We start from the raw sequence: 12,680 nt of genomic DNA on the forward strand, positions 1-12,680 counted from the left end.
TATCTATCTCCCACGGACTGTTATCTGCAATCACAGTGGTGCTCAGGCTTCGCTTTTAGCCCGCCTCCTCCATTGGCGTAGAGCACGATGAAAGTGGGTGGTGTACTCATCGGTGTCGACCCAAGCTTGATCACGGTTATGTGCACAGCGTAGCCCTCGCCTAGCCACACCGTCGTGCTGCAACACTTGACGATGATGGGGAAGGTGAAGCAGTCGAGGCCAATGTGCGACGACGAGCATGGTGAGGTACGCTGTGAGTGCATCGAGTGAGAGCTAAGAAGCCCATGTCTGCGAAGCCGTGAGTGTATGATATGGGAGAGGATGAGGGTCTTGGGACGGGGTGGGGGTGGGGAGTTAGGGACGGGGACAGTGCGGGGAGCTCCTCCATCGCCGTGCATTGTCGTCTGTTTTCCTTGCACACCAGCAGTGATCCTGGTGAATCGGTTGCACTATTTACAAAACCGTTTTAGGTGGGAAAACTAGTACCCACCGGTAACGGTTTACCACTGGTAAACCGGTGAAAAACGGTAAAAACCGATCGGTTTGGACAATTCAAATCAATTTGAATTTGTACTAGTTTACCGGCGAAAAACCGCTTTAAACCGTCGGTTTTTCACGAAACCAACCTGTTTTTGCTGTTTTTTACAGAAAAATGGAAAATTTTGACTGGATTTATTTGTAATTTGCTCAATTTACATTGCATAGTAAATATTAATTGATCCACATGACATATGTTCACCAAAATAACATACAACATACATATGCAACCACAAACTCTAGTTCTTATGCAACAAACAACCAGCGAACTTCGCAATACTCAAATACAGGTTTTGTTATAGCTCTCCAACGAGGCAATAACACATAGGTCGATTTATTTCACAATACTCACATGTTCAACTCGAGCCATTATGATAATACTCAGGCATGTTGGAAGGATTGTGATATTATTTCAATCTGTCATAGTGATAGTGATAGGTATATACAAAAGATATGAGATACATTAGCGAGAAAACAAGAATAGTAAATAAATACTTATCCACAAGAACGATACATTAGCGAGAAAATAAGAACTGTGGTCCTGGTAGATATATATTTGAATATGGCGGTGGAGGGTCCATAGTTTCCATACTCATACATGATCGATGGTGGTACTTCGCCTGATGGTCCCTGTTCCGGTTGCCATTGCCATACATAAATATTATAGATTGGGTCTTGTCCAGACGGATAGCTAGAAGAACTAGAGCTACTTGAGCTACGAATTCCATCTTGGAGAGGAAATGAAACCGAAATTGACCATAAAATGCCTAAACTGGACTTGAACTACGGATTCCATCTTCACATATAGCATATAACATCTTCACATATAGCATAAAACAGTAAACAAGACTAATAAGCCTAAATTGACCACTAATAAATGCCTAAACTAAAACTCAAATTTAGCATTAAATCTGGTTTCCCAACAAAAATTAGCAGTTTACCGGTCTAAAATGATGGTTTACCGGCGGTTTTCGGTCTTTATGAATTTTTTTCAAATTGTTTGAATCTGAAACGAATTTTAAACAAAATCGGTGGTTAATCGAAACCGCACCCCAGCGGTTTTGGTAAACCGACCGATTTACCGCCGGTTTTGTAAACCATGATCAGTTGGCAACCACTTGGTTAAGGCCCCATTATTGGAGATAATAATCTGTTTAGGGTCCTAAAACAAATTAAATCAGACCAAAAACAATATTTAGGACCGAAATATAAGGCGTTTTCTTGGAGTTGCTCTTACACATTAATATATGTTCACCAAATATGATTTTGAGATAAGGTACTACACAAAAACGCTCTTGGTGTCTTGACCATTTACAACGCTATGCATTGACCATTTTCGACTCTGTAAGAGATATACTAAGGATACAGAAAGATTGATTTGTAGCCAACTAGGTACACCTTCCCTCGGCCACAACTATCCATGTTGAGGATGTACCGAAATTCTATCAATTTTCTTACTGGCAGCACTTTAGTAAAACCATTATCTATATGATCTTTTGATGAAACTATCTTGATTTGTAATAGCTTGTTGGCTACTGTTTCTCGTACAAAATGGTAGTCAATCTCATTGTATTTAGTATGAGCATGGAAAACCATATTAACTATCATATAAGTTTCTTCTAAGTTGTCACACTACAAACTCGGCATTTCATGTTGAACTATTCCAAGTTCCTTTATAATTGTTTCTACCCAGATTACTTCTGTAGTATCTGCCAAAGATTTGTACTCACTATCAGCTGTTTCTTATTAGCACTCCAGAAAACAAGTTTCTCTCCAACATAGATGGTAAACCCTCCAATTGATCTTTCTAGGGCGCGTCTAAGGACTCATACATCTTCTTTCGCACGTAATCCCCATAATGATTAGATTCTCTCTACACTAAGATTCTAAAAGAAGCTCATAAAAAAATTGAACCAAACTGACCATTAATTATCTACTAAGTAATAATAGTGGATATTTTTTATCAATTCCATTAAACTTAAGTTGTAGTCGATAAAAGGCTTCACAAAAATGGTGGATCCGGTCCCTAGATTTCTTAGTTTAATTAATTTAGTATTTGGTCAGCTTTTTTATAAAAAAACTGCTTTTGATAAATCTGTAGTTGATAAAAAACTTTACTAATCACCAAACTAAAAAATTGTCCCGCTAATAAACTCATCTTCAGGTTGACACACACACATAACCACAGGCGCGCTCGAGTCAACTGGTTGAGGGTCGACATGATGATGATGTCGGGGGCAGATACTGGTAGGGATGGCAATTTTAATTGCAAATAGGTATGACCCGATAGATGTAGGTACAGGTGAAGATTTTGACGTGCACCACGCTCGATCCAAATTTTCACGGGGTGTGGGTAGGAGTTTCTATTTTAATCCGTAGGTGACCGAAACCTGATCCGAAATCGGTTCATTTTGTATTTTGCGCGGAAAAGATTAAAGTAGAATAAAAATTATTTTTGAACTAAGTGAAAGCGCATGCGTTGCTGAGGAGTGAACATGTTAGATAAGATACATTGAAATATATTTTTTTGTTAATGCTCAATGTGAAAAGACTTAAAATCCGTACATATAACTCAATTATTGCTGCTTATAGCTAAATTATATGTTTAAAAGTGTACGCTAAGTAAAACCCGACGAGTGATGCGAGTTTGAAATTGCACCCACGATCAAGGGTAGATTTAGATAGACCTTACGGGTATGATTGCGAACGAATATTGCCATCCTAGGACGCCGCCGCACTTGGGAAAAGCTTTTGCGAATCCTGTCTGCATTGACGGACAAGTGACCGATTCATCGGTCCGTCCATCGTCCATGAATCCAATTAGAGCTTGTTCGGTTAGCTCTCAATCTATATGGATTGAGTGTAATTGGATGTGTTTAAATTCTAAGCAAGTTAAAGTTTTTCTAAATTTTTTCTAATCTCATTCAATCCATATATACTGGGAATAACCGAACAAGGCCTTAATGTACATAGTATTTAAAATAAAAAGGTGAATCAGACGCACGCACGCTTGAAGCTGATGGTCTGATGGTGACGTGTCGATACATGGACCGATCCGAAACGTCCATTACGTATACAATTTGTATTAAATTCTCGGATATATGCATCTGATTGCCGGCGACGCTACTAGCTATTGGTCGCATCTTGTGTATATATATGCAGTGCAGTCTATTCTGTCGCGTGTCGATCTCTTGGACAGAAGTGAAGCGAAAGGGTCGAATCGTATGGATTGGGGGTCTGCATCCTGCACGTACGTATTTATCCGCGCCGCACGCGTATACGTACGTGTATGCTGTCTAGCTACGGGCGGGCTACGGCGCGCGCGGCGCGGCCATCCATCGTCTTTCGTCGCATTGTCTGTGTGTGCATGTAACAACGAGCTAGCGAGAGAGAGAGGTTCCATTACATCCGCGGTTGTGTTGCGGCCGTTTGATTTATTTCTTGCATATATGCACATGTGTGGTTTGAGTTGGATCGCAAAACTGTTGTAGCCGGCCTTATTAATTGTCACATATTGCTGTTGTTTTATGTTTAGCCACTTACGTTGTACTCTACAACTCCGTTCCTTTTTTATTCAGTCGTGTTTTAGTTTAAAATTAAACTAATCGATAATAAATATGTGATAATCAAGGTAAGGTAGTAGTATATATTTGCGGCCGTGACCACATGTTGTGGCAGAGGTGCGCTGTCAGTCTTCGAAAGCACCCAAAGCAGCAACGAACGGCAGGTGCAGCCGCGAGCTTGTGACTTGTAAGGCGGCGCCGGCCTACTCTCTACTCCCTAGCTAGAAGGCTAGAATGTCTACATCGTGATATATGGCATAGAGAGAGTAGACATTACTCTTTTATATTATTATGTGTGCTACCTAGGATGTTGGAAACACGAATATCTACATAAAAAATGGGATTTCGAAAATACGGATAAAAATAATAAACTATTTTCGTTCTCATTCTTCCAATATATCATCTCGTTTTTGTCCTGTTTCCGGTTTCTTTTTCTACAAATACGAAAACAATCCAAATAAAAAAAAGGAATACGGTACCTGATGAAACGGAATACGATATCGATCTAACGTCTGCCTTTTTCTTCTTTCCCGCCCTGGAAAGGTGGGGCCCGGCAGACACAACATCTTATCCACTTGCATGCAGAATGATCGAAAAGGCAGACCGACCGGCCGGCCATATATGGAGAGCGAGCAGTAACTTTTGCTCGCTTTCTTCTTCTCACTAGGGATGTTCCTAAAACATCCGACTTTTATCACAAATCTAATATTTTAGCATAGATATACATAGAATTTAAAGTTAATTTTTGACAATGTTATTAAGAATATTACGAAGTATTTAAATAAATTTTTGTATAATTTTTTATGTACATTATTTTCTCCCTACAACAAAAAGGTGACAAAACATCCGAATCCGTATTCGGATAGACATCCGAATTTTATATGAATTATTTAAAAAGATATAGAATGAATTTAATGTTTATTTTTTGTGAAGATTAATAGTCTCAATGCTAAAAACAAGAATATAAATTTACATAGCAAATTCTATATATTAGTTGTTCACAATCGAAGAAAAAAGACCAAAAAAATGACATCCGAATAAATATCCGGATCCATCCCTACTTCTGACCCCCGGCCCCATCGAGTGCCGCTGGCCGTAACTTTCGTCGTCAGGTCAGGTAATAAGAGAGGTGAGTAGCCAAAGCGCGGCACCCGACCAGATGCATGCAAGGCAACAAACGAACCGCCACTCGTACGAAGTGTATGGGATTGGATTGGGTCGGTGTGGTTAAACCGTTAAACATGGAAGGAGTCGTCGCTGTGAAGGCAGCCTTTCTGTTAGAGCTTGGGCTTTCACAATTCGTTTTGGCCTGTAATCCCAAATCATGCAATCGAGCTGCACCTGCAGTCCAGTCCTGCACGCAGCCACCTGCTCAGTGTGCTGTGCTGTGCACCATATATACCATCATGGCCACGGTAGGTGCGTACCGGCACCGCACAGCATACAGTACGTGTACGCACATGCATGTAAAACCAGGTAGGTGCGGTGCGGTGAGAAAATGCGCGAGGAAAAGCGCGCGCCAAAGGCTGCGGTAACCGCAGATATTTTACAGATCTGTTTTTTCTCCAGGCACAGGCAGCCTGGTACCAGCAGGGTCCCACATGTCACCGAGAGAGGCCACACGCACACCAAATTAAATAAAAGCTCGTCTGAAAAGGGGACAGGCAGAGGCAGAGGCAGAGAGCAGCGCGCGCGTGCTCGACTGCCGCTCATGCGTGGCTTCTCATTTCTGGAGCCTGCCATATGTAATGTATTCCTCCGGCTTTTTTCTCGCGTCGCGAGTGTATTTCTACAGCTTGCACAGATTTGCAGGCTGGTGGTCCTGTATGCTAGGTGCTAGCTGTGTTCAGTGTATTACTCTTTCCAGGCGGTCTAAATACTGGAGTGGTAGTGCTGTAATAAACAACAGGCTAGGGTATTTTCTTAATTTTAGGACCTGCTAGAGCTAGCTAGGCTGCTGCTGCTGCAAGTGTTTCTGTGTGGCTGCCATTGGTCACTTGGAAGAGCAGCGAGCTTCCAAAAAGGCAAACGAAAAAGTTAGAACGTCTGGTACGATCTGTCGTCTGTGGAGTGTGTTCTCAGGTAGCCGCTAGGGTGTATACGTACGAGACACAAGGCTTGTTGCCTGACGATCGATCAGTGTACATACAAGCAACTAAGCGCACTACCGGGGACACAGCTCCTTTGCCGAGTGTCGCAGACACTCGGCAAAGGCTATTTTACACTCGGCAAAAGGCTTTGCCGAGTGTAACACTCGGCAAAGAACGCTCGGCGAACTGTACATCGGCAACAGCCTTTTTGCCGAGTACTTTTTGTCGGGCACTCGGCAAAGAAAAGTCACCGTCACGGCACCAAGTGACGGTGACGGATCCTTTGCCGAGTGTCTTCTTTGGCACTCGGCAAAGATGCTAATTTTGCTGAGTGTTTTCTCTAGAGGCCCTCGACAAAGACGGGTCCTGTGGGCCCCACCGCCAGTCCCTGTGCCGAGAGCTCTCGTAGGCACTCGGCAAAGGAGGCTTCTTTGCCGAGTGTCTGGTGGACTGACACTCGGCAAAGAGTCCTCCAGTGGGCCCCCTTGCCAGTATCTTTGCCGAGTGCCTTGGCAACAACACTCGGCAAAGATGACTTTGCCGGTTCCCATGTTTCCTTCTTTGCCGAGTGCCATGGTCAACACTCGTCAAAGATGGCTTTACCGGTTCCCAGGTTTCCTTCTTTGCCGAGTGCCAAGGTCATAGCACTCGGCAAAACGACCCTTTGCCGAGTGTTACACTCGGCAAAGTGGCCAGGATGTCTCTTTTTTATTTGTTTTTGTTGTTCCATCCAAACAAACAAAAGATATATATCATTCACATCATATTATATATCAATCGCATCACAGAATGAACACATTTATCATCAACACCATATATATCACAAAGTCTCACTAATATGTCTCACAAATATAAGTCAGGATCATCACAAAACAGATATAAGTCTGGATCATCACTAACATCACCAAGTATCTCACAAGACCAAGTCTAACTAACATCACCAACACTCACAAATATAAGTCTGGATCATCACAAAACAGATCATCAACGAGGTGGACATCTGGACTTGTTCGGCGAAGGGCTGGACGAAGCATGAGGGTTGTTCGACGCCGCCGATTGACCCTGCACAGAGAAGAGATTGTATGTGTGAGAACATATGAATATATATCATGCAGTACTAAAATTTTGATACTCACAGGAGTAGTGAACTCAGCAGGGTCAGCTGCAGGGAACAACGGAGGTGGTGGAGCATGACCCTGTGCGGCGCCAAGGCTCTGCATGTACGCGAACATCTCCGCCATCCTCTTCTCCAGCTCCTCACGTTGCCTCCTCTCATCATCTAGCTGAGTCTGTAATATTCGCCCTAATGTTACGATAATGCAAAGAGAAGATATATAATAATCAATGAACGAGGAATAGATAAGGAGTAACCTGGAGTTGCTGGATACGATGTTGTGAGATGTCCTGCCGAGGTCGTATGGCTGGGCTCGCGCTCGTGCTCCTTGCTCGCACTTGAGAGAGAGTGGGAGTGGAGGACGAGTCGATTGCCCCGTCGGCAATCCAGTACCGCCCATGCCTCTTGCCTCCTCCGACCCTCATGAGGACATCTCCGTCGATGTCCTCGGTCCTCGGATCGTAATCTGGCCCATGGACCTCCTTGGCCATGGCGGTGTACTCACTGAGGCGGTTGTGGATGGCGGGGTTGGTGTACGCCTCGGGCCCGTCATCCGGGTTGTAGGTGACATCGGACGTTGCCTTCCCCTTGTGGGCCATAGCATATGCCAAGAACGTGGAGCAAGGCGCGCCACCATGTGCCGCCGACTGCGAGAAAACCAACGAGATGGTTAGAAATCATGTCTAATCGAAAGTTATATACCTAAATAAAAAATAGCGCGTACCCATGCTTCCGCGTATTTGCCCAGGCTGCGGCTGCCTTGATGGTGGGAGGGACCTTGCATCAGCAAACGCCGTTCCCGGCTAGCGTTGTGCGCCTCGTCCCACTCAGCCGAGCACCACCTCTGCACCATCTGCTCCCAGCACTCAGGATGCGCGGCACACCAATGAGGAATCATCTAAAAAAATATAAGTACACCGCATATCAGAAGATAAAAATAAGCATATTTAGTACCAATAATAAAGTTTTGTATTTACCTGCAAGTACTGGTCCAGAGTCAACGACATGGTTCGGGCGTCCTTCTTGTTCACCTTCTCCCCAAGGACGGAACCGTGGTAAGTGACGATAGCCTGGATGCGCGCCTCGTAGTGCATGTCCACGACGAGCTTCTTACAGCACGTAGTAGACACCACATCCGCCCTGGCCTCGTATCCAGCATCGCATCTGAAGAAATCCTACATACAAAGATGATGTATCCATACATTATTTCAAGAATATGCAACAAATGCGACTTATTAAACAATATAGTGCGAGGAAGACTTACCAACAGCTCTTGCTTCACCCGCTCCGCCTTGTTGTTGAATTGTCTGCCGTCCCGATCTACTGCATCGGGGGCGACGACGTAGTGGTCGAAGGTGTATGCAGGGCTCGTCACTCCGGCGTACTCGACAAGTCCAGGGAAGTGTTCCCTGCATAGAAGGCCGAGGATGCCATTGGGGTTGCGGCCGTGACCCCCTGCAGTCTCCAAAACCATCCAAGACCTATCCAAGTGATTAAGATAAAGTATTAGTTTCTATTATTAATTTGAACATATAATATGAAAAAGCAGCAACAACATCTAAAGTTACCTACCTCTCTCCATCGGGTCGTATCAGCGGACGTCTGTCACGAAGTATGGGTCGCTTAGGGAGACTCGCGGGACCTCGCAGGTAGATACTCCTCGAACCTGAGGAGTCAGAACCTGAGACGTCCTGCTGAGCGGCGGCGGCGTCGTCGTCGTCCTGCTGCGCCGCATCGTCGTCGTCCTCCTGTGCCGCATCGACAGCGGATTGCTGCTCCACCTGCTGCTGTACGACGTCGTCCTGCTGCGCCTCCTCCTCCGTCCTACGGGTGCTCCTCCTTTCTCTCATATGGGTGAATTGTTTTGTTTCAAAGATTTTCAAATGTTGATATGGGTGAATTGTTTTGTTTCTCCTTTCTCTCATGAATTAAGCATTATTATGTGAAATTTGAATTGAATTCGAATTTATAATTTGAAATAAAAAAGCAATAAAAACATAAAATAAAATAGAACAATAAAAAAGGGGAATATACCGGCTGGGAGGCCGGCGGCGCGACGACGGCGGCGGTGGGCGCGGCGGTGGTCGCCACGGGCGCGCGACGACGACGGTGGGCGCGGCGGTGCTCGCCGCGGCTGCGCGACGACGGCGGTGGGCGCGGCGGTGCTCGCCTTGGGCGCGAGCGGGTGGCGGTGCTCGCCGCGGGCGCGACGGCGGCGAGCGAGCGGGTGAGTGAGTGAGAGTGAGAGAGAGATAGTGAGTGAGGGCACCGTAACCCATATTAAAACGTTCTTTGCCGAGTGCCCGAGATCCGGCACTCGGCAAAGATTTTTTTAAAATTAAAAAATAAACTTTGCCGAGTGCTAGCTGTAGAGCACTCGGCAAAGATGTGTTCTTTATACTTTGCCGAGCACCAACAGACAGACACTCGACAAAGTATTTTTTATTTTTTTATTTTTGGCAACCAAACTTTTTGTGGTGTGTTCTTACACTATGTAGACCTACAAGTACCATTTTGGTACAATTATAAAAGTGTTTTTATAGCTAGTAGATTTAGTTCATTTATTTGAATTTCTTCGAAAAAATCACATTTGAACTGCAGGTCACTCGAAACTTGGGAAACCGTGCATGCAAAAATGATACCCGTCCTATTTAGCACAAGTTACGACCAATTCCAGGAGCGGACCGGAAACTTCGAGCAACATGCTCACTAAACATGGCCGTGAACTTGCCATCCACATGTTTAAAAATTGTATAAAACACAAACAAAGTCAGAAAATCATGAAACTTGTCCACGTGTCATGATATCATATGTAGAGTCTGTGATAAAAAATTGAGAATGTTTGGACAAAGTTGTGAGACACTATGTATAGAAACCTAAGAGAACTACACATGAAATCATAGAGTTTCAATGTGGATCCCTTAGGTTTGTACACATAGTGCGTTACAGCTTTCTCGAAACTTTTTCAAATTTTTATCACAGCCTCTACATATGATATCATGACACGTGGACAGGTTTCATGATTTTCTGACTTTGTTTCTGTTTTATATAATTTTTAAACACCTAGATGGCAAGTTCACGGTCATGTTGAGTGAGCATGGTGCTCGAAGTTTCCGGTCCGCTTGTGAAATCGGTCGTAACTTGTGCTAAGTAGCATCACTACTAAAAAATCACCCTAATGCCACGACAGATATTGCAACAACAATATTTTTGTTGCATTAGATGTTATTTATTGCCACGACCTTTAAAAGTGGTTGCAATATATGGACCGTTTTGCCACTTTTTTGTGCATTGCGATAACCATGACTTTTGTTGCAAGAGAAAGGTGTTATTGCGACCACTAGAACAGTTGTAGCAAAATCACCCTAATGCCACGACAGATATTGCAACAACAATATTTTTGTTGCATTAGATATTATTTATTGCCATGACCTTTAAAAGTGGTTGCAATATATGGACCGTTTCGCCACTTTTTTTGTACATTGCGATAACCATGACTTTCGTTGCAAGAGAAAGGTGTTATTGCGACCACTAGAACAATTGTTGCAAAATTACTCTAGTGTCACACGGATATTGCAACAACAATAAAGTTGTAGCATTAGGTGTTACTTATTGCCACAGCTTTAAAAGTGGTTGCAATTTATGCACCTTTTTTTGCCACTTTACTTGTGCGTTGCAATAATCATGAAGATGTTATTGCTACCACTAGAATAGTTGTTGCAAAATGTCCCTAGTGGCTCACCAGATATTACAACATCAGTAAAGTTGTAGCATTACGTGTTAGTTATTGCCACAGCCTTTAAAAGTGGTTGCAATATATGCACATTTTTGCCACTTTATTTGTGCGTTGCAATAATCATGACTTTCGTTGCAAGAGAAAGATGTTATTGCTATCACTAGAACAGTTGTTGCAAAATGTCCCTAGTGGCTCACTGGATATTACAACATCAGTAAAGTGGTAGCATTAGTAGCAGTGTAAAGCGAGACGCGGCATGTGCGTAGAATTCTTTTTTTTCATCCAAACCGACCGGGCGTGCAGGGAGGGTGAGGCCACCCTATGTCATATACTCTCATGTCTGCGTAAGGCCAAGGAAATCGTAGTATATACGGACCTGCCGCGCGCAACATGTCTAAGCCATGATCCAACTTTGCGTTCTGTGTCTGGATCGCGATGGGAAATATATTCAATTTATTGATATGTTACAAGAAAAATACAAAGAACAATCTAGAAGTTTCTGTTCTCTGAGACACACATCAATAAAACACGCAGGTGAATAAAATACAAGGAAAAAGATCACATGAATCTTCTAAAATCTGATATATAACCAACAATAGAAAAGAATACAAGGAAAAGGATCACAAGAATCTTCTAAAATCTGATATATAACCAACAATAGAAAAGAATACAAGGAAAAGGATCACAAGAATCTTCTAAAATCTTATATATAACCAACAATAGAAAAGAATACAAGGAAAATGATCACATGAATCATATAATTTCCAATTGTTGTCTGCATGCCTATACTAATACATATTACAGCCGCCACTGCCTGCAGGGGACTCAAACTGCCACCCGCCACGACACAAACAACCAGCAGCCAGGGACTCCACGCCTTCAGGTGATCCTTATTCAAGCACACCTTCGCCAACCCCATCCAACAGTCAGCTTTAGACGGTTTGCACTACAACAGAAAATAGGAGACAACCATCAGGTAATCCTTATTCTTAATCACAACGATGTAACTAGTTTAGACAAGTGATCTATGCACGGTTGCACCATGATTCCTGAGAGTTTCTGCCATTTCAGGTTCTAGCCAAATAATATTCAGTTTTATGGCTGTTGTACCTGCAAAAAAATTACACATCGTGTCCGTTAGAGTCAAAATAAATGTGAACTAATGGTGATAATAGGGAAGGATGGCATAGAAGAGATTAAAGCATTTACGATAATATATAAAGTAAATGGACAACATTGCAGTGGCTAGCGTGTGGAAGTTGTGCCAAACCATTGTCCTGTATTTCTCGATGTTCTCATATGCCCAGTTAATATGAATAACCAACTAAGAAAGCAATATCCTTGACAAAAAACATGGTTTTGTTGTCTCAGTTGCTTGCGTAGCTTGGGTTCTTATGACTGTGATAGATAACAGCAATATCAATCAAGAAACTGAATATGCTCCCTACTCATTTTTTCTCAATTGGTACAATCAGTAACTTGGCAAGTGTTTTTTTTAAATAACTCTTGCGTTTACTCTAAACTTAAAGTATCTTCCAGCTGCGAGTTGGGTCCTAAATCAATATGCTCCATTTATAACAAGATTGTTGTAAGAAAATACTTTCAGTGATGTAAGCATGTAGCACATGTGTATAACAAGA

General features: G+C 43.1%; 1 long non-coding RNA gene across 1 annotated transcript; it reads right to left on the reverse strand.

The window, feature by feature from the left end:
* Positions 1–11,605: 11,605 nt before the first annotated feature.
* Positions 11,606–12,150, reverse strand: LOC118472086 (uncharacterized). Its single transcript, XR_004849635.1, has 2 exons — positions 12,082–12,150; positions 11,606–11,986 (listed from the first exon to the last, which is right to left on the reverse strand). It is a non-coding gene; the product is annotated as an uncharacterized lncRNA (long non-coding RNA).
* Between the last annotated feature and the right edge of the window lie 530 nt (positions 12,151–12,680).

The sequence above is a fragment of the Zea mays genome, chromosome 5 (assembly GCF_902167145.1).
Source record: "Zea mays cultivar B73 chromosome 5, Zm-B73-REFERENCE-NAM-5.0, whole genome shotgun sequence".
NCBI classification, from domain to species: domain Eukaryota; kingdom Viridiplantae; phylum Streptophyta; class Magnoliopsida; order Poales; family Poaceae; genus Zea; species Zea mays.